Genomic DNA, 21,737 nt, shown 5'->3' with positions numbered 1-21,737 from the left:
ATTTAATTTTGTGCGACAGCTCATGACGAAGAGCGAACATCGTAATTAAATTGGAAAATGTACCAACTGCCGGTGCTTACATGCAGATTGGCGATGCGTTCTTCATGACGCGTTCTATCTGCACGTACCATTATGCTAAACGTACCATGCAACTCTGTCGTGTATTTCTTGGTTAGCTGACAGCTGGTATGGTGAATTTGTGGTGTGCGAGTATATATATACATATATGTATTTGCTTGCCCTTGAAAAAAACTAGGTCACTGGGGCAGTAGCACACTAGGCCGGTAGAAACAGTTGACTTTTTCCCATTTCGGGATTTTGTCGTGTCGGGATTCTTTCATTTCGGGGCCCGGATTGTTTTTGTACCGAGCCCTTATAATGACTGTTTGTGATGTTTGTTGTTGAGAAACAACAAGTCCTGCCCCCCGCCACAAAACAGGCAGTACCGACGGCAAAAAAAATCAAAAAATCAAAAAAAATTTTTTTTTTTGGTTGTTTTTTTTTCTGTTTGTAAATGAGAGCAATTAAATTTTTAAGGAGGTGTTTGCCTTTATTTTTTGTGCGTAAGTATGTTTTGGGACTGCCCGGGTCAAAAAAGCCGATCCCGATTTTGTTCCTTTTGCGGGTTTTCGATATCAGTGTGCGTCATTTGACGCAGCACTAATAGGATATGCCGAACCAAGTATGCATACATACATACATATGTACATACGTTGGTTACAAATATGCCAACGGCAAAAGACAAAACAAATGAACATTCATACACACCCGTGTATAGAATGTAAAATTCCGATGAATTGAAAGAAACGGTAAAAAAAATCTAATGATTTTTTTCGTTCTTTCAATTCTTTGACTACGGCGCTTGGAGTAAGATGCATGGCTACTGGACTAGGTAAGTACATGGTAACTTTTTGAATTAATTTTATTCCAATAAATATGTTTCTGTTATTTCAGGTTATTAATGCATCTTCTTTTCTTTCTCAGGTGACTGGTGATGGAGATCAGGAGAGCTGATGGGTTTGATGTATCGTTCCATTTTAATAATTTTACAAATTTTCTAATTTCTTTTCATTGTTATTTATTTTATATTTTCAGGTACCCTGCCACACCTTGGGTGGTTTGCTGGCACCACCTGAGTGAAGGACTCGATTTCGAGAGGGTGGTAAATCAAAAAATGGTATGAATTCGCCATGCCGCACACAATTTCCTACTGATCACTGTCCAATATACAAGTGCACATTTCTTCAGCATGCATTTTGTCTACGGGGAGTTAGCTAATGAATCTAATGATCCTACAATGATAGACCAAAATACCCCATGAGTGGATACCGATTAGTACCCGCCCAATCAATTGGGTACAAAAACACATACATGCTGGCGCTTATCCGCGTGATTTGTTATCACAAATGTTGCCTTCCCATACCCAACCACTAGCGCCCGGTGTAAACGATATGCTGTTGTGGCGCATATTGGCACGTCGTCAAAAAATATGTTACATTAGCACATTTGAGAATGCACAAGATATCAACAACTTCCTCTAAATAAATTCCGTCATCTATGTTAAAACTTTGTCTTAAATTTCCTGAAGACTTGATTGCATTCTTGACGGGTATGCTGTTGGGCAATGATCAAAATGTTCGCACATGGTTTGCTATTTATATACGTTCAAGCCAAAAAGGAAAAGCGATGCTTTGAATTTAGTACGAGTCGAACTCCCACAACAATTACAAAAAAAATGTACAAAAGTCTCTCAATCCAAGCAGTGATGAAGATTATACTGTGCAAGGTGTGGTGTTAATGCGTTTGTCTTGTGCTCTTCGGGGAATAGCTGGGCTCAAGTTTAACGATGACGAAGTTAACATTTTATCACAACTGGTAACTAGCCGACCACAGCCTACACAATCAGGAGTTCGGTTTGTTTCGTTGGCACTTTGTATGCTAATTGCTTGTCCATCTCTTGTATCTACAACAGCTTTCGAAAACAAATCAGTTGAATGGTTACAATGGATTATAAAAGAAGACAAATTTTTTGGTAAAAAATCAGATACATCGGCATCGCTAGGCGAAATGCTACTTTTACTCGCAATACACTTTCATGGCAATCAAATTACAGCTATAAGCGAGTTGGTCTGTTCAACATTGGCTATGAAAATTCCAATACGCCCGAATAGTACCAATCGCATAAAACAAGTTTTTACCCAAGATTTATTTACCGAGCAGGTGGTTGCGTCTCACGCAGTTCGTGTTCCGGTTACGCCAAACTTAAATGCTAATATTTCTGGATATCTTTCGGTGCATTGTATACACCAGTTATTGAAATCTCGCGCATTTTTGAAGCACAAAGTTCCCATTAAATCATGGATTCACAAACAAATTTGTAATGCTATTCGACCGATGCATCCTGTAATGCCACCATTAATTGATGTATACGTTAACACATTAATAGTACCAAATCTTTTGGGAAAAATTGATGTTGACCACATGCATAAACCATCTTCCGAAAATGACATATTATACATTTTTGAGTCATCGAAAGAAGTTACATTTGATGGTAGTAGCGTTTTGGCGCATCACAAATACTTGCCTCTGGAGCATCTACTACAGAAATAGATGAAACAATGAGAATAAAAATTAGTTGTCCTTTAACAGCACAATTGCTTATTTTATATTATTTGGTACTTTATGAAGATACTCGTCTCTCTAATACCCATAATCAAAACATGGCTTTAAGAAAAGTGAAGGAATATTCAAATAGCTTCTTGGCTGAACTTCCAATGAAATACTTGTTGCAAAAAACAGAACAATATCAAAACGATTATGCTGGGTTATTTCATCCCTTACTTCGTTTGATTATATCAAACTATCCCCCTCTAAGCATGGTCGATGACTGGATGGAAGGGCCATTATACATCCATGTCGGTAACATCAAATTTGATGATAAAAAAAACAATCAAAAAAAGAAAGATTGTGTTGACTGGTGCTGGTGTTTCGGTGTCGTGGGTGTACCAGATTTTCGTTCAATCGATGGTATTTATAGTCGGTTAGTAAAAGATTTTCCTAGTTTACCTGATCCTCAAGCTATGTTCGATATCAATTACTTTCCACGCGAGCCAAGACCATTCTCTTTTTTTTTTTTTTTTTATTTGCGCGTAATCTATCTCCTGGACAATTTAAGCCATCTCCAGGTCATCGTTTTATAAAGTTGCTTGAGAACAAAACAGAATTTTCTGCGTAATTATACACAATATTGACACACTTGGACAGGTAGCTGGCAATAAAAAATGTCAGAATATCATGGATCATTTTCAACTGTTTCCTGTACCAATTGCAAAGTCAAATGTACTAGAGACGCGTGGTGTCCAATCACGTAACGCAAAGTGGATTATACCTGAAACGTATGGAGAGAGTCCACCGCCGGGTAGAGCACGTACCGGTGTAACCTTTACACGTAAAACTACCAGTAGATTGAACTTATTAATATCCGGCGGTATGAGTGGTTGTCGTTTATGTGGTCTATGGCTTTTGGGTATTGATTTTATGACGTGGTAAACCGCGCACAAGCGAACATGCACCATTGCCACGCTCTTTACATAGCGCCACAATGATATGGAACAAAAAATGTATATATTTGGTGGGGTTTTGGTTAAAGATGCACAGACCTTTGTGTGTACCAGGTGGCATGTTAATTCAACAGACAACGCTATTGATTAGACATGGAAATGGCGCCAATACATCGGTTAGGTGGGTGGGCAGCGCAATATGTAATACAGCAGAATCTCCTATAGTACGCCCTTGGTATTAACTATCGATGTCTATAGGTGGAGTATTAATTTACAGATTTTTTCTTTAAGTGTGGTGGGTCAGTCTATAATCTCGACTTGGACGCAATGAAACAGATGCATAACTGACCTACATGTCGCAATCAAAAACTCAAGACCCATCCAGTGGGCAGTAACGCATATGTGTAAAGAAAGGGAAAAAGGTCGGCCAACACTCGAGCGGTTAATCAAAACTTACTTGAATTTCAATTAGGTAAAATATCTTTCCTTTGGTAAATATCTTGCCATTACCTGTCTTCATATTACTTATTTTTCACGCAGAACTATTACTAAACATTTTGGGATATGGCGAGTACCTTACACCGAAATATACTGGATTGCTGATTGGCAGGAATGCGAGGGATTCCTAAACGTTTATTTGCGCAGTACCTTCCTGTTTCGGAAAATACTCTTCATTACGCAGTGAATATAGTATGTGAGTACATTTTTAGTATTTAGAAAAATTAACCCATGCCTGTACAGATATCCCCCCGCCGATAAATTGTTCGGCGTGAACGCTAATATTCCTCACATGGACAAAGCATACGTTTAGCTCAATATCCGTGCGTTTATATTTATTACCAATGTGGCTCGTACTGCGTTTGTATAGTAAAAGTCGGAAAGTTCCATCATATGTTTTGGTTATAAGTGCCTTTACATCGTATCGTATACACTCGACATATATATTTTGTCCGACTATTTATTGCTCCCGCTTCTATACTATTCTTATATGCCGCTCTCACTTTGTTCTTGGATCGTTTTGGGGGGTCATCGGTAGTTCATGCTTTTGCCTAGCATGAATTTGGGTGATGCGCAGACTCCGATACCGGTAGTGATTTGTGGTTGTTTCCAGTTACGGTTGGGTGCCCCATTCTTACTCGTATGCCCTTGAGAATACTAAAAGGGGAAGTGTGAACTGGGGACGTGTTTTCGAACAAAAAAATGGGCCGTTAATTACAGATTCCTGCCTCGCATATTATTCGAAACCAAGATATTTCACGGCTCCTTACTCTTGGCACACTCACTTTGACTGGGTTGGTTCGCGAAGCCAATCGTGAAACCTATTCTTTTCTCCGAACTACGTGCGTTGCGTGGATTACAAGGCCAGCTACAGTCACTAAGTCCTTTAAAATATCATGATGTTGAAAGCAAAACCCAAAGAAATGAGCAAATAATCGAAGACAGATGTACAGAAAAATTACCGGACAATCTTATACCGTTTTCACACAGAAGCCTAATCGAATCACAATTCCGTTCGATGAAACAATTAAGTTTCTCTTTTCGCACAGGACATTTTTCTTCATTACGCGAACATCTGTCAGCAGCCCCCCAAAAAATACTTCGTTTTTGCAAAGAATAGTTAAAATGCATGCGCAACCACCCCCATATGTTGCACCTACCCAAATATTGGCCTATTTTCGAAAAAACCATATTAACTTTTGCAGCAACTGCAGCGAAAATCAAACATTGAACCACTTTGTGGTTTGCTAGTTTTCATAAACTATTGAAAATGATGCACGTTTGCTTGTCATTTGTTACATTGACAATAGAATTCGAATCACCAAGCAAACCGGCTGGATTTTCACTAGATGAGGCATTCAATACAGGATAATTAGGAATTTGTACCTTTTATGGAAGATTGAGTTTGATATAATCTAGAAATATTTATTCAGCAGCCGCAGTGAATTGACAAAAAAAAACAAAAAACAAAGAAAATGGCTTATTGGGTAGAACTTTATATTCCTACTTTTACTTTGACAGAGGTGTTAAGCTTGTGTACGGTCCTATTACACAGGAAGTATTCACCTTTTTCTTCTGGCATTTCGGAAAGCTCTTCTCCGTTAAGTATTCCAGATAACCCGTTAATTTAGAATATTCATATTGACATAATTCAGATTTCTCAAAATACAAAAATTTAACACCGCTAATATCTGGGGCAGATGGGTTTTTTCTCATCTGCTTTAGGCGTGCGACAGGCCTCGTTGCGCGCCAACGAGTGCAAAGATTCTCGGTGGCAAATGGGTTCTGGTATACTCGCTCGGGGGAGCGAGTGACTTTGGGTGTGATTTTGTAATTTCTTCAAAAATAAGTGTTTTGTGGCAGATCGGTTCGCCCTTCTGCGTTAGGCTTTTATGATGTCCTCGTTATGGGATAACGAGTGAATGGGATGGTTTCTGGTGTCCTCGTTATGGGAGAACGAGTGAATTTGGGTTTGCTTTGGAAGATTAAGGGTAGAAGGGGCTGAGTCCATCTAGGTTCTGTGGCAGATAGAGGATCTGCGTTAGGTTAGGGTAGATTTTTTGAAAAGAGGGATGGGGAGGAAAGGAGGGATTGTTAAGAGGAGCCCGTGGTCCTCTCACAATCGATCTCCGTAGGGAGAAGGATCAGTTTGACCAAAGGTCGTCTGACTTGACCCTTCTCGGTCATGAGGTCGACGACACGTACTCGGTTATCTTCGCCGGGGTGTACATTGACGACTCGGCCTAACCTCCATTCGTTGGGAGATAAGTTGTCCTCTTTGAGGACGGCGAGATCTCCCACTTGTATGTTTTCTTTGGGATGCTTCCACTTCACTCGTTTTTGAAGTTTGGATAGATATTCCGCCTTCCATCGCTTGCAGAAAGTATGATGGAGGGCTTTGAGTTTCTGCCACCGATTTATCATCGAGGCAGAGCTTTCACTAGCCTCTGGTTCTGGCGGAGCCAGTAGGTGGCTGCCCGTTAGGAAATGTCCTGGGGTTAGTGGTTCCAGATCCGTTGGGTCATTCGACCCTGGACTAAGTGGGCGCGAGTTGAGGCACGCCTCAATCCTGCACAAAAGGGTCTGGAACTCCTCCATGGTGTACTTATGGGGAGACGCGATCTTTTTGAAGTGGCTTTTGAAGCTCTTCACTCCCGCCTCCCACAAGCCGCCCATATGTGGAGCAGCGGCGGGAATAAAATGCCAGCTTAATGCTTGATGATTGTACTTTGAGACTGTTTTGTCTCGGCTTTCTGCCAGGAAGGCTTTAAACTCAGATCGTAAAGATCTTGACGCTCCGACAAAGTTTGTACCATTGTCGGAGTAGATGTTTTTCGGACATCCTCTTCTCGCGATAAAACGCGCAAAGGCTGCGAGAAAGCATGGAGTACTAAGGTCACTAGTGGCTTCTAAGTGGATGGCCTTAGTGGAGAAACAGACAAAAAGGCATACGTAGCCTTTTGACAGTCGACATCCCCTACCGCGGTAGCTTTTGATGTCGAAAGGCCCCGCAAAGTCTACCCCGGTATTGGTGAACGCGCGGGTAAAAGTAGTCCGTTCGCAGGGAAGGGTACCCATGAGTTGGGACTGCGCCTGTTTTCGGTGAATAGTGCAGGTTTTGCAATGATAAATGGTTGCCCTAATCATGGTTTTGATGTTAGGTATCCAGTATTGGGTGCGTATCAGACGCAACATGAGTTGATTTTCCCCATGCAGACTTTGTTGATGAAACATTAGGACTGTAAGACGGGATAACCTGCAGTTGTATGGGAGGAGGATTGGGTGGCGTTCATTAAAGGCTAAGTCCTTTGACGCCCCGAGTCGCCCTCCTACCCGAATGATGCCATCTTGGTCTAAGTAGGGATTAAGTGAAAGTATTGCACTTTTCCCTCCTATTGGTTTTCCGGCCTTTAGATAATTATATTCGGAACTATAATGTTGTTTCTGATAGATCTTAATTAAAAGTCGTGTAGTGGCCTTAATTTCATCAGGGGAGATTAAGTGCGACATGACCTGGAATGAATTTTTTGTTTCGGGGTGGGTTCCTCGGTAGAACCTCATAACGTATGATAAGACCCGTAGAGCCCTAGGTAGGTCGGAAAAGCGTTGAAGAATATCGGTAGGATTGACGGTTGTTGTTGCGCAGGTCTTTGCCCTCTTTTCCTCTACGGAGGTGATGTAGTCACTTTCTTGTGCTGGCCATTGGGAAGTGTCTTCTTGCAGCCAAGAAGGTCCCTGCCACCACAACGAATTGTTGACCAATTCAGACGCAGGTAATCCTCTGCTGCCTAAATCTGCTGGGTTGGACTCTGAGTTCACGTGCAGCCAGTCCCTATGTCCGACCATGTCGATGATCTTGGTGATCCGATGTGCGACGAAGGTTGACCAGGAACAGGGCGGTTTCCTTATCCATGCGAGGACGATCGTTGAATCCGTCCACAGGTGCACTTTCACTGGTCCCAACTTGAGATTCCTGAGAATTGATTCGGTGATTTCCGCTAACAGCACGGCTCCGCAAAGCTCCAATCGTGGAAGAGAAAGAGTTTTCACTGGGGCTACTCGGGTTTTGGCTAGAAGTAGGTTTGTGCAGACATTATCATCCGTTTTGACACGCATGTAAAAGACTGCTGCATAAGCCTTCTCGGATGCGTCACAAAATCCATGGATCTCGATGTCGGTTCCTGGAGAAAAGTTGACCCATCTAGGTATCCGGATTTTATCGATTTCATGGTATTGGTCGGTGAAGGTTTTCCATCGTCCCAGCGTACTGGTAGATACTGGTTCGTCCCAAGCGGTGCCTTCCAACCAAATACTCTGCATGAGTATTTTTGCCACAATGACCATTGGTGCCAGCCATCCTAAGGGATCGAAAAGTTTGGCGATTGCTGATAGTATCGCTCTCTTCGTAATGTTTTCCGGGTTGTCCAGCGTCCCTGCTTGAAAATAAAATAAATCGGATAGGGCATTCCATCGAATGCCTAACGCTTTAACTGAACTGGTATCTTCGAATGCCAGGAAGTTTTCATTGAGTAGGTCTGCTTTGGGGATGTCCCTTAGAATGACCTCTGAATTGGATGTCCATTTGCGAAGTGGAAAGCCCGCTGAGTGTAGGACTTGACGAATTTCATCTCTGGCTTTTATAGTCGATGTGATCGTATGTCCACCCGCTAACACGTCATCTACATACATGTATTCTCGTAGTATGTTAGCCGCTGTAGGGTGTGAGTCTGACACGTCGTCTGCCAGTTGTAGGAGCGTTCTTATCGCGAGATATGGAGCGCAATTCACCCCGAAGGTAACCGTCTTTAATTCATAAAGACTAATAGGGTCATTCGGGGACTTGCGATGCACAATACGTTGAAATTTGGTGTGCTTATCGTTCACCCAAATTTGTCGATACATCTTTTCGATGTCGCTATTGAAGACGAAACGGTATAGTCTCCAACGTAAGATAAGGATGGGTAGATCGGCTTGTAGAACTGGGCCTGGGAGGAGAATATCGTTTAGGCTATTACCGTTGGCCGTAGAGCTCGAGGCATTAAATACTACGCGTACCTTTGTAGTGGTACTTTCTGCTTTAATAACGGCGTGGTGGGGCAGGAAATAATTATCCGAATCGTCGGATGGAATATTCTTTTCAATTTTTCTCATATGTCCGAGCGTTTCATATTCTGACAACACTCGAACATATTCTTTTCCTAAATCTGGGTTTTTTATTAGCCGCCCCTCATTCCGGAAGAATTGAGAGCATGCACGCTTCAGGGATGGTCCTAAGTTAATATTGTTAGGGTAATCCTGGCGGAATGGTAGTGACACGGTGTACCTTCCATTCTCACTTCGCTGCGTTGTTTCTTTAAATAGTTGTTCGCAGTACCTTTCATCCTCATTTAATATTTTATTTTTGGGTCCATTTTCTACCTCCCAGAAAGCTTTGAGTTGGTTGTCTTACGCAACCTCGTTGTAGAAAGACATAATGCTCTTCGTTGGATTTGGTGATTCGATACGACCGGTCAGTATCCAACCGAACACTGTCTCTTGGGCTAAGAGTGTGTTTAGCACATTCTTTTTTATACCGTCCATTATAATTTGGGGATATATGTCTCCGCCAAGTATGAGGTCTACGTCTTCGTTGACGTAGAACCTCTTGTCTGCCAAAACCAAGTCTGGGAATGCATGCATAGTCATTGCGTTGATATGGCAGGATGGAAGATTCCCAGTGAGTTTCGTTAGAACTAGTACGGGTGTAGTCAGGCTGAAGCAGGGATCCACTGGTGAACGTAGTTCGATGTTGGATGCTTCTTTCACCTGAGCTGACACCGCATTTGTGATGCCTGAAACATGGGCATGCATTTTCCTCGCTGGCAAATTGATTCTGCGTTTCAGTCTTTCAGTTATAAAGGAACATTCAGACCCAGAATCAATTAATGCCCGCGCGGAGAAGTCGGTACCATTATGGTGAATGTGTACGCGAGCAGTTCCTAATAGCACGCCTGTGCTGGAATTGGCATGGCAGGATTTGACATTCTGATTCGCAGAGGAAGGTGGTTGTCCCGATTCCTGTCTTTTCCTTGCCTGTGCCGAAGTTGATGGGGCATTATCCGCATCTTTGAAGGGATTTCGTACCGCCGGTTGCTGAAGTGTGTCCGCATGCAGGAGCGTGTGGTGACGAGAGTGGCATTTGGAACAGTTGTATGAACTGGTGCACCTCGTCACTGTGTGTCCTGGGGATAAACAATTCAGGCAGCCATTTGTGGATTTGACGAATTTAATCCTTTCTACTGGGCTTAAATCGCAAAAACGTGAACAGTTGCGTAATCTGTGCTCCGTAGATTTGCACATTTTACACATTGATTTTGTTGTTTGCTTGGTTACTTTGGTTTGAAAAGCACCAAGTCTTTTTGTAGGGTTTTCCGTCGACTGGCGCGACGTGTTTGATTTTTGCACTTTAGAAGTGGCATTCCCTGTAAAACCAGACACGGTTTCAAGTGTCTGGAAACGATTTGACAAGAATTTGTCCATATCCTCCCACTTGGATATGTCCGTCTTGTGGTCAATGCTCTGCTCCCATAGAGCCAACGTATTTTCAGGTAATTTTGTCGAACATAAATAGGTAATAATCGCATCCCAATTTGAAACATCGATCTGATGTGTTTTTAGCGATGCCAAGCAATTATTTATGTCGCGCTGTAACGTTTTGATAGAGCTGCCGCACTCGCTATCTATCTTTTTTAGATTAAACAAAATTTGTAGTTGTGAGTTTACGAGAATCCGCTTATTCTCGTATCTCTCACATAGGTTTTTCCAGGCTGTTTCGAAGCCTTCATTTGTCAAGGGACATTTCTTGACGATGTCCTTTGCCTCACCTTGAGTTTTCTGATTGAGGTGGAACAACTTTTCTACCGGGCTTAGGCGACTGTTGTTTTTGTATATGGCCGTGAACAGGTCACGAAACGTAGGCCAAGATAGGTAGTCGCCCTTGAACACCTCAGTATCACAAGCTGGCAGGCGGATACTATGTTCGCGCGCACGTTCTCCCTCAGGTTTGACTGCCCTATCTTTTTCCTCCTTCAATTTGGCTTGAAGTTCAGCCATGTTCGACATGCATCTTAGGAATACGGCATATGCCGCTTTATGCTTGATCTTGACCGCTGCAATTTTCTTTGCGTCGAGCGTGTCAGAGCCAAGCAACTCCTCTAGGGCGTTCTCTGCTTTTTCCCACTTAGCTTGCAACTCTTTTTGCTGTATTGCAAGAGTGTGCACAGTGTGCAGAGCCGCATTGATGTCATTAAAATCGGCCTCGAATTCGATTATTCGATCGGCCAATCTAATGTAAGAATCCATATTCATGGTTGAAAGGTGGAGAGCAAATTAACCAAGGGATGTAAAAACTTTGAAAACCTGAGCGAATCACCCAACCAACAACTATTAAAATTACGCAAATTTGATTTCTTACTTTTAATTTGTTTATTTTTATCTGATTTTGCAGATTATTTGTGCCTTAAAACAGGGAGCAGGGGGAATCAACACCAATTTGTATTGTGCGAAGTAAAGGGGGGGCCACTCGCCACTTCAACCTTCAATTTTATTATAAGATAAGTGCGCGCGTTGATATAAACTCGACGAAAAGTGTGAAACCGTGAAATAAATCTTATGCAACAGAGAACAAAACTGTGTAACAAGATTAATTAGAGAAATTAGTGAAAAAAATGTGATGCAAAAAGAAAATTTAAATCGAATGGCGTGAAATTTTATGTGAAAGTGAGGTTATGTGTACCTCTTCCTTGTGCTGTGTCCGGAGAGCCTTACCGCTGGTGGGGGGACAGACCAGATAGTCACAAGGAATCTTAAACGACGTTAATGCAACGCGTTTGCACTTATTTTCCTTTTTGGCACTACACAGTTTTTTCACACTTTTCGCGGTTAACTACAATCACGTATGGCACTTTAGATCGATTTTTCGCACTTTTATTTATTATTTTAACCAAAAAAAAATGTTGCAAGAAATATTGCACTTACTGTGAACTTTTTGGTGATTTGTATGTTCTGGTGGTGATGTGGCAAGATGACTTGTGGTGTTGCTGATGGCTTAATCTGGCTATCGCTTGCTCAGTGTTTTGCACGCTGGTATTAAATAATATACTATCGAAATTTTGTGGTATAGCTGTTGATGGGCAAATATTTTTCCGTATAACTTTTTATGTTAGGAATTCTGAAGTGTGTGCGGTCAGCTATGATGCTTTGTTGTGGACTGTAATTTAGGTGCTGTTTCCAATTCCTGGTGAAGATGGACCAAATTTTCGGCCTGAGTGCGTCGTAAACCGGCAGTGGGTAGGCGCACAAGGGTCGATCTCGCTCAATGGATGATTCACTCAATAGAAAAGAAAGAAGAACACGGGAGGATTGTCCTCGTTATAATGGGTGAACTTTATTATGTGAATATATATATATAACCTGGTTACAATATTACCTGAATATATTCTGGAAAACAGTGGAGATCGTTGGCGGCAGATGTTAGCTGGTTGGCTGTTGAAATCAAAGAGGCCGGTTGTATAGCAAGCTACAACCGTTGACCCGCAAAATCCTCCGTTTTGGAGGGGAAAGGCACCCACACATCAACCCCGACATGCATATGCATGAGTGCTGACAAAAAGCACACATACACGCGCATGTACATGCATGCACATGCATGAGGGTGATGGTGTGGGTGGTTATAAATTAATTCGAGTATCGAGTATAGATTTGCAGAGTTGCATTGGGGGGGTCGCAATCAGATGCGGAAAAGTTAGGCATCCTGCCTAAACAATATGTATATATACATATATTTTATTGATGACATTACAAAGCTGTGCTGCCACATATATTTATGTACGTATACACATATAAAATTTGTATAGAAATTTGCAAACTTTAACACCAAATAACTTTTAAATTATAAGTTTTCGCACTTTAAAATATATATATATGTGATCTGGAGAACTCCCTCTTAATTTTAATTCTTTCCGGAGATATTCCATTTAAAACTCTCAAAATTGAAAAAATTTTCGACCACCAAACGTTTTGCTGTCTCTGCTGAATTAGAAATGGCGGATTTTTTTGCACGCAAAAATGACGTATTTTGCTATCCCTATCAAAATAATAGGTGCGAGAGAGCGCGATACATTGTGGGAAAGCTAAATTTGTCAACATGCTATTTCATTTGGAGAATTTTTCATTCCAAATCGTCACCCCTGTCAAAAATTCGTGTGTCTGTGTGCGTTTTTGGTCACACGATTTTTGCAGGGTTATAATATTTGACGATTATGAGTGACACTAAGTGATACTCACATCCCTAGTCTGATGCTAACCCGACAAGACGGAGGTAACCAGTTCACTCACACATTCAAAGCTTTTTTCGCTCTCCACTAACACATCGACGTTTCATACTGTCATCGAAATGACAGTTCATTAATTATTCCGGAAAACATTGAAACGCAAAAAAAATATATTTGTTTACAACGAAAAATATCTTATGCTTTTAGTTGTGACATGTGGCGGAAATTAAAAATTTTGTTGCAGAGAACACCTTTTTGCGTTGGCGGCCTTCGCCCAAAATAACATTAAGTTAATTTTAGTTGTGACATGTGACGGAAATTAAAAATTTTGCTGCAGAGACCATCTTTTTGCGTTGGCGGCCTTCGCCCAAAATAATATTAAGGGTAACGTTTTACAAGACGGTTCACCACCTAATTTAAAAATATCAAATAATAATAAAAACAGAGATCGAGGCGCGCCTTTTGATTCCACGTTTGATAATTTTTGATAAAAATTAGGTGGTGCACCGTCTTTTAATTCGTTACCATATTAAGTTGTATAGAATCGACGGGATGGCATACAAGGTTTCATGTCAACTAAATCGCTCCCGATATGGTCGGGCTAGTACCTTAATGGTTCCCGGAACGTACCTGATCTGCATCCGGCAAAGGACCAACAAAGTCGATAACGGGGAGTGTCCTTATCGCTACAACAACAACAACATTATTTACCTTCTGATTTGCATTCATACGTATGTGCATTTTTAAATAATAAAAAAAAATGTTATATTATTCTAATAGATAGCATCTCCGCCGGGTTGCGATTCAGCTCAGAATATGCCAAAATTAGAGGAAATCTAGGTAATAGTGCAGTTTACGGTACCCACCGAAATTTGGGCCAAAATTTTCGAGTGAGGTATCAGAAGACGCGTATTCACATCTAGATCAAGAATCCGAAAACGAAAAAAGACGGCGGGTCCCTCCGAAACCAGAGGTGGGATCCATAGTATTTTTGCGCAGAACACCTTTCTGCGTTGGCGGCCTTCGGCCACGCTTATAAAAAATAACCCTGGGCTACGCCATGCCAAGTCCGGGTGTGTGGTATAGCCGTGGCTACCGCCACGGAAATGCACAATTTTTTTTGTGGGTATAAACACAACATCAACCACATTAAAATTGCCAACTTCAACTGCAAATATCTCCGGACAGAGATAAAATTTTTCTTTTCAGCCTTCGGATTATCATGGCCCAACTTTAGGGTGGGTACGGTAAACTGCACTACTACCGAAATCTACAACTAAATGCAGATTCACGTGTCATTTGCCAAGCATACAAGGTACTTTACAAGCAACATGCTTTGGAATACGGTACCAAACTGGTTGGATGTATTTCCCTAAAAAAGGGTGGAACTACGCATCTTGGTTTGCCAGTATTTGCTTCGGTAATTTATATTGATTTGTAGTGATTAAAAATTGCATTAGTAGATAATGTAATGTGAATTAAAATTGAATAGGTAGCCGGAGCAAAAAAGGCAACTGATCGGCATGTAACTGTTATTTATGTGGCGCCACCGGGAGCTGCTGCTGCTATCCCAGAAGCAGAAATGGCTTTGATTTTTTGCATCACCAAAGGTGTGCCATAACATGATATGGTTCGCGTTAAGCACGCTCTGTCCAGGAATCATCGCACCAGAAAGGGTAAGTAAATTAGCTACCATATTAAATAATTTGTCATGCTTTTGTTGATAATCAACTGAAGAATGCAAATACGACAGAGTTCGAAGTTCATGAGAAAACCAATTAATTTTTTTAATTAGCGTTTGGAGAGAAAAATACATATGTATGTATGCATAGAACTGCATAGAAGGGGAGGCAATAATTAATTATTATCAGTAGATTTGCAAGATTTTTGTCTTTTTCCCTGCATCGCAGTTGTCATTACATTGCGTTAAGAGGGGACATCAACACCTTACTACCCACAGCCAGTTAAAATTTTTGTAAATTTTGCTCTTTTCATCACTGTTTCAAAACGTGGAAAGTTATATATCGAGCATTCCATGGAATGGTACATTTTAGCAGACTTTCGCATTGCCGGCATTATTAATATTCAATCCCTAGAAGTTTAATGTAGTCATATCAATAGTTCCCGAGATGGTGGGGCTAGTACCACAATGGTGCTTGTTACCGGAACGTAGATTGATAGATAATTTATTGAGGTTTGCACAGTGACTTGCACATCTCCTTCACAGCACCTCATCCTAGCCGACTTCCTTGATGAACCCCAGCAGTGTTCTTTGCTTGAGTGATAAGCCCATAAACTTAGCCCTAAGTCTTGAAATTGCGCCGCAATATAGAAAGATATGGTCCACCGTCTGCTGATCCATCACAAAATCGGTATGTGTTGTTCGATATTATACCCAGCTTTTGCATATGACTGTTCAGTCTGCAGTGTCTTGTAAGAATAGCCGTTAGGGTTCTTAGGTTATATTTTTGAGAGGCCTATTAATGCCCTAATTCGAGTTGTGCTGTAACCTCCTAACAGTAACTTAGATTGACTCAGGCCTGGCATATTGCGCCAGTGTTCTCTCTTTTCCCTCCCTTCTGCTAATAAATGCCCCTGTGGGCCGACTGGCAGGAACGGCTGGGGATCGATGGGTCATGCAGTTGCTGCCTCTGTTGTTGTTGTTGTTGTAGCGATTAGGTTACTCCCCGAAGGCTTTGGGGAGTGTTATCGATGTGATGGTCCTTTGTCGGATACAGATCCGATACGCTCCGGTAACACAGCACCATTAAGGTGCTGGCCCGACCATCTCGGGAACGATTTATATGGCCACATTGAACCTTCAGGCCATCCCTCCCTCCCCACCTCCAAGTTCCATGAGGAGCTTGGGGTCGCCAGAGCCTTGTCTGTTAGTGAAACGGGATTCGCCGCTCGAAGGTGAGGTTGAAAATTGGGTTGGAGAAGCTATATATTGCGCTACACAACCCCTTGAATCCCCTCTGCTGCCTCTCTTTCCGTGTTGTCCGCCTGCTGTTGTTGTAGAAGCAGTGCTTCGCCCCATCCAATAGGTGCGACCGATCACAAATTGTCATCAATGTCCTCTAACGGGAGTCCAAAGAAACTTTCTGATTCTGGGTGGACCATAATGAGAGGAGTGTTAGAGGCGTTGGTTCCACAATACAGTTAAAGAGATGGTTGGTGACATGTGGGGACACATTACAAGCAGGACAATGTTTTGTATGTCGGGGTTGATTCTGGATAGGTAAGAGTTTAACCTGTTACGTTATCCAGCTTGAAGTTTAGCTAGAGTGACTACTCTCGTTTCCCTAGGGAGAGTGCGTTCCTCCTCTGCTAGTTTTGTTCTTTGAGTACAGGAATCACCGGCATAGAGGTCCGACGCCTGTTTGTGGAGTTCACTGAAGACATGCTTGTGTTTTTTAGCTTCATACGGCTGTGTTCTCAGGTGCCGTATTTCCTCATAGTGTATGAGGCCGTGAACAACAAGAGCCACAAAAGATTTATAAAAGTTACGAGGACGCTGGATTTTGGAATCTAGCCCAGAGCAACCTGTCCGATGCAACCATTCCTTGCACGTGAAACACTGACAAGAGTATTTATTATTTTAATTTAATTTATTTATTATTACGGCTGTTTAGGCCTAAAACTTAAACTACTAAGTACAATTCATTGTTATAATCACTTATTTCTATTGAATATGCTGTTGGAATGCCATGTGATTCCGATCAGCATATTTACTAGCGTGACAAAAGGACGAGTCTGGGAGCCACTCATTACGACGTTTCCAATCCTCCAGTGCTCCCAGCTTAAGGCAACAAAATTTGGAACTTATATTTTTCAATTATATGTGTATTTTAATCTGTCGGAATGTATTAGTCTCCGATCAATGCAGCTAAACATGTCTTTGGATGTTGGAAATTGAAAACAACCCCTCAACTTTGTTTATTATAGACGCTGTCGGAATGCATGAAGATTCCGATTATGGGAGGTTGAAAAGGACGTGTTTCCAATCCCCCCTGCTGCAACTTTTATTTGGCCTTATTTTCGTTATTTTTGTTACACATTATATAATTTTATTGTTATATTAATGCTGTCAGAATGCAAGTGATCCGATCAGCAACAGTAAATACCAGCTGGAAATACCGAATTCCATCGAAATTAGTTGTTGGAACTGTCTGGAGTTACAGGTGGCCACCGATTTTCTTTTCCTTAGGGCCGGATGCATTGTATTTTGCTGCTACCAATATTACCATTCCCTTTTCGCGCTCTAGTATCGGTATATCATGTAAAAAAATAAAAGAAAAAAGAAGTTTATCTTATTGGAAGGGTTTTACAATGCTCCAATAAACTTTTTTTTAAAAGTATTGAAGTTATTACTACTTTTTATGTGATTAGGAAGTTCATTGAAATATTTCAGGCCCTTATATATATGACCGTCCTAAAAAGGTTCTTTTCCGACAAACGCAGCAAACCCATTTCTCAGTACTGAGGTCAGGAGGACCCGGATTGGGGTCGATACCTTCCCGGAAGAGGAGAGTATGGCACAGACCCGCTGCAAGGATCTGCTGGGAGGTTGACAATTTGTGGGAGAGACGCAACAAATTAAACATTGAGTCCGCCTGCTCATTGCCCTCCACTCCCCTGTGGCCTAGGACCCAGGTCAACAGTACTACGTTGTGTGCTCCTAATTGATTCAGCTTTTCTACGCACTGAAGGACCAGTGCTGACTTTATTTCGAACGCCGCAAATGCCTTTAGTGGAACCTGACTGCCTGACTGAGTATGGCAATTGTTTCGTTGGGGTATCAGCGCTGAAGGTTCAGCTTAGCGCACTAACTTATGGCGAATACTTCCGCTTGAAAATTCTCGGATGTGCTTTTAGAGTTACTGATATTTTGGTGTTGGGTCCGAAAATTCTGGCTCCAATCCCCTCTGGCGTCTTCGAGCCATCTATGTACCATACGATCTTGAGCAGACTAGTAATACATTGCACCCGCCTATACCTATACAGCCGTACCAAGAGACGGAGCAGCCCATTACATATTGGCACAACCGGAGCACTGCTGGACATCCATCCTATATGAAAGCTATGCATTCAAAAGTGTTTGTACCAGTGGCTGGTGCACACCGAACTGAACCAATGTATGCTATATTGAGGCCTGCACAAATACCAAGCTATGTTTATGTAAATAATATTACTGCTAATGTCAATTTGCACGGTTGAGCACATACAGTACCTACGTTTATACAAGGTGGAACACCACACTACCTACATGGCGATGTAGCACCGATCAGGTTGTTGTAAGAGATTAATTAAAATATGTTATTCATAAACACTGATTCTTATATTTTCATTATCATTAAACTGTAGACTAGACTCATGACGGGTATTCTTACTGGACACTGCTTTCTGGCGTCACATGCCTTTAAATTAGGCTTGGTCAGTGATAGCAGATGTAGGAAGTGTGGGTTGGAGGAGGAAACGATCGATTACGTTCTGTGCTCGTGCCCTGCGCTTGCCGGGCTAAGACTCCAGCTGACAGCTGTCAAATCTAGAAGCAGCAAGTGCCTTAAGTTCTAGGAAGACGCTAACCCGCTGGAGCCATGAGAAGCGTCAGTGCACTTTGGGTGTCCCAAGACAAGTTCCGTACCTGCTCCGAATAATTTGTAGCTATCTAAGCGACAAAGTACTCCCTTTTGATACAGATGAATGCCGAAAGGGAGCGCAGAGAAATGCGCATACGAAGAAGTGGCGACTAAATCGCCTTTCCCCCCCGTGACGTTATGCCTAACGGCGGTCCCACGGGGTGCGGACCCGTGAACAGGATTAGCCTGGTTTCATTGGGCCACTTTTCAGGGGAAAATAAGATGTAGCAAACGAGTATATTCTGTATCATATGATCAACTTGGAGACAACCAAACGTTTATTTTCCTGTCCAAAACAGAACTGGTGCACGGCACTGCTGCTAAAGAAGGATAGGCGTAGTCATATCAATTCGTTCCCGGGTTAGTCGGGGAAAGCAATTTTAGCATTAATTTGTCCTTTTCAATTTGAACATCCATTCAAGAACTTCGCATAATAGATTAAACAATCATCTGCATTTATTTGTTATTGTAGCACGTCTAATTAATTTACTTCGTAACATCAATCAATTGTCCCTTGTTACAATTTTATGTTCTCTATGAATGCAACAGCAAAGTATCTTTGGGTACCCCTGCCAACGGAAGATGCATAGGCATGGTGGAGGTCATTTGAAGTTACTTTACCAGGTCCTGATTCTAGTTATCTGAAATTTCTCTTGTGCCTTTGGAAAAGAGCTATGTGTGGAGCCAAATTTATGGAACACTTTTCGGCTTATATTAAAAACTTTTAATCTATTCTTACTGATATGAGTTTCTTTTTCATTCTAGGTAATTTGATTTTGACGATGTGAGGATAGAAATATCCCAAATATTCCAGCTGTGGCTGTAAGAACATACATTTGCTCAAATTAGAAGAAAACTGCACGGTTGAGCACATCCAGTACATACGTTTATACAAGGAGGAACACCACACCACTTTCACGGGGATGTAGCCACCGATCACGTCGTTGTAAGAGCTTATTTTAAATATGTTATTCATAAACACTGATTCTAATATTTTGTGTTGGTTTTTACTATAGAGTCAACCTGTTATATAAGCGATGTCAGCTATGCCTGTAACTTAAGCGCCTTCAGAAGTAATAGTTACCGCGGACGCGGTCACAGGAGTAGTTCACTACGTGGGGATTACACTAATCAAGGACTTTCAATATCGGAAGGTTTTCCAGCACCATAACAACACCAACAATATGTGAAATCACCCGAATAAATTGTACAACAAACGTTAACACCACATCATCACCCAGCAACAACAACAACAATCGCAACAAGTTGAAACTTCTAAACAATTAATGACTAGTGAACCACCTACATATCCGCAATATGCGCAAACATCAACACCAACATATGTCGCCTACTTTGCAACACGGTGAAGATGGCCAAGGCCATTCCGATTCTAATACTGATAAAGGCGAACCATTGGCAAATTTAAAAACTCAAACAGACCACGAAAAATGTAGATGATGGTATTAATTCTAGTACGGATAGTAAACAATTTAAACCTAGGAAAAAAGCTAAACTTGATAAAAACTTAACCGAAGATGACAATGTTTCTAATTCTAATACTAAGGAAGATGAACCTTTGATAAATATGAAGCTTAAAACAGAGTTATCAAAAAATGATGATGATGATAATGATGTTGATGCAAAGTCCAATGTTGAAAATGATGAAAATTATGAAGCAGAATATGAAAATAGTATGTGTGTGGATTATAACCTGAAGCAAAACTGTCATATCCGGTACGACCAGAATTAGATGTTAAGAAAAGAGCCTACATAAAGAGGCTCAGTATATTTATGGAAAATTTATCATGAGACAATGCCAATGTATGTATTTCAATTAAATTCACCACATTGTTGGAAAAAGCATCTAAACTTTATGCATCGTGTAGAGAAACCAGAACATTTACAATTTAAATATAACGAAGGTGGTGCAAAATGTAAATTTTGTGATATTCAAGCAGCTACACCAAGCTTCAAAAAATTATTGGACCATGAGATTTCTCATATGCCTAATAGTTATTATTTAAAATGTAAATTATGCGATTGGAAGACGAAATACATTCAAGTATGAATTTTCATTTACGTGTACAACACGCTGAAACAATTGATGTAACAACGAAAAGTTTAGAATTGACTGTTTGTCCATATTGTAATCACAATGTTATTTACGCAAACACTTAATACAGGAACATGAGAAATCAGTGGATGAAAGAACATCTTTTCTATGTTTAGAATGTGGTGAACAATTTAGAACAAATACAAGTTTACGTGTACATGTTTATGAAAAGTTTGCTCATTGTACACCACAAGATTTGAACGGAAAGATCTTGAGGGTATGGTAACACCTATGTGGCATCTACAAGTTATTTATAAAGACTAGTATGGAATGAATCCGGATATGGAAGAAAACGGAAGTGACGAAATGAATCACCATGCTTCTGGTGATACTCCTGACATGCTTCCTAATTTCGCTACGTCTGATGTTACTATACCTACCAAACTAATATGACTCTGCAAACTGATGAGCAACACTACCAGCGTAGGAAAAATAAGAACTTCAAAACAAGGTTTCGGAAAGGGAACGACTATGAATAGACGTTAATGTATTTATATAGTTTATAAATATAAAAATTCATATATGTAAAGTTCACTAGAGTAATAAGGGAATAATTTAAATTGTAAAAAAACATTGCATATATGAATAATTTATAATTAAATATTATCTGAAC

The 21,737-nt window shown here is 41.1% G+C and overlaps 2 long non-coding RNA genes across 15 annotated transcripts in view; one reads left to right on the top strand and one right to left on the bottom strand.

The window, feature by feature from the left end:
• Nucleotides 1-12,813, bottom strand: part of LOC137250125 (uncharacterized) — a 20,372-nt gene extending 7,559 nt beyond the window's left edge. For 6 of the 7 annotated variants that reach the window (XR_010952743.1, XR_010952747.1, XR_010952744.1 and 3 more), the window contains exon 1: nt 12,075-12,813. This is a non-coding gene — a long non-coding RNA (uncharacterized lncRNA). The remainder of the gene's footprint in view (nt 1-12,074) is intronic. The other variant, XR_010952745.1, reaches the window with a different exon arrangement.
• LOC137250124 (uncharacterized) lies at nt 566-21,737 on the top strand. 8 transcript variants are annotated; one of them, XR_010952739.1, is made up of 8 exons: nt 566-892; nt 985-3,795; nt 3,852-4,032; nt 4,101-4,254; nt 14,579-14,789; nt 14,866-15,045; nt 19,777-19,957; nt 20,028-21,737. It is a non-coding gene; the product is annotated as an uncharacterized lncRNA (long non-coding RNA). The 8 variants fall into 8 exon arrangements; XR_010952737.1 differs by having other exon boundaries at nt 567-892; nt 14,862-15,045; XR_010952738.1 differs by having other exon boundaries at nt 568-892; nt 14,656-14,789; nt 14,862-15,045.

This window comes from Eurosta solidaginis, chromosome 4 (genome assembly GCF_040869045.1).
Source record: "Eurosta solidaginis isolate ZX-2024a chromosome 4, ASM4086904v1, whole genome shotgun sequence".
Classification (NCBI taxonomy): Eukaryota; Metazoa; Arthropoda; class Insecta; order Diptera; family Tephritidae; genus Eurosta; species Eurosta solidaginis.
The sequence above is the reverse complement of the archived record's forward strand: the minus strand, read 5'-3'. Positions and strand labels throughout refer to the sequence as shown.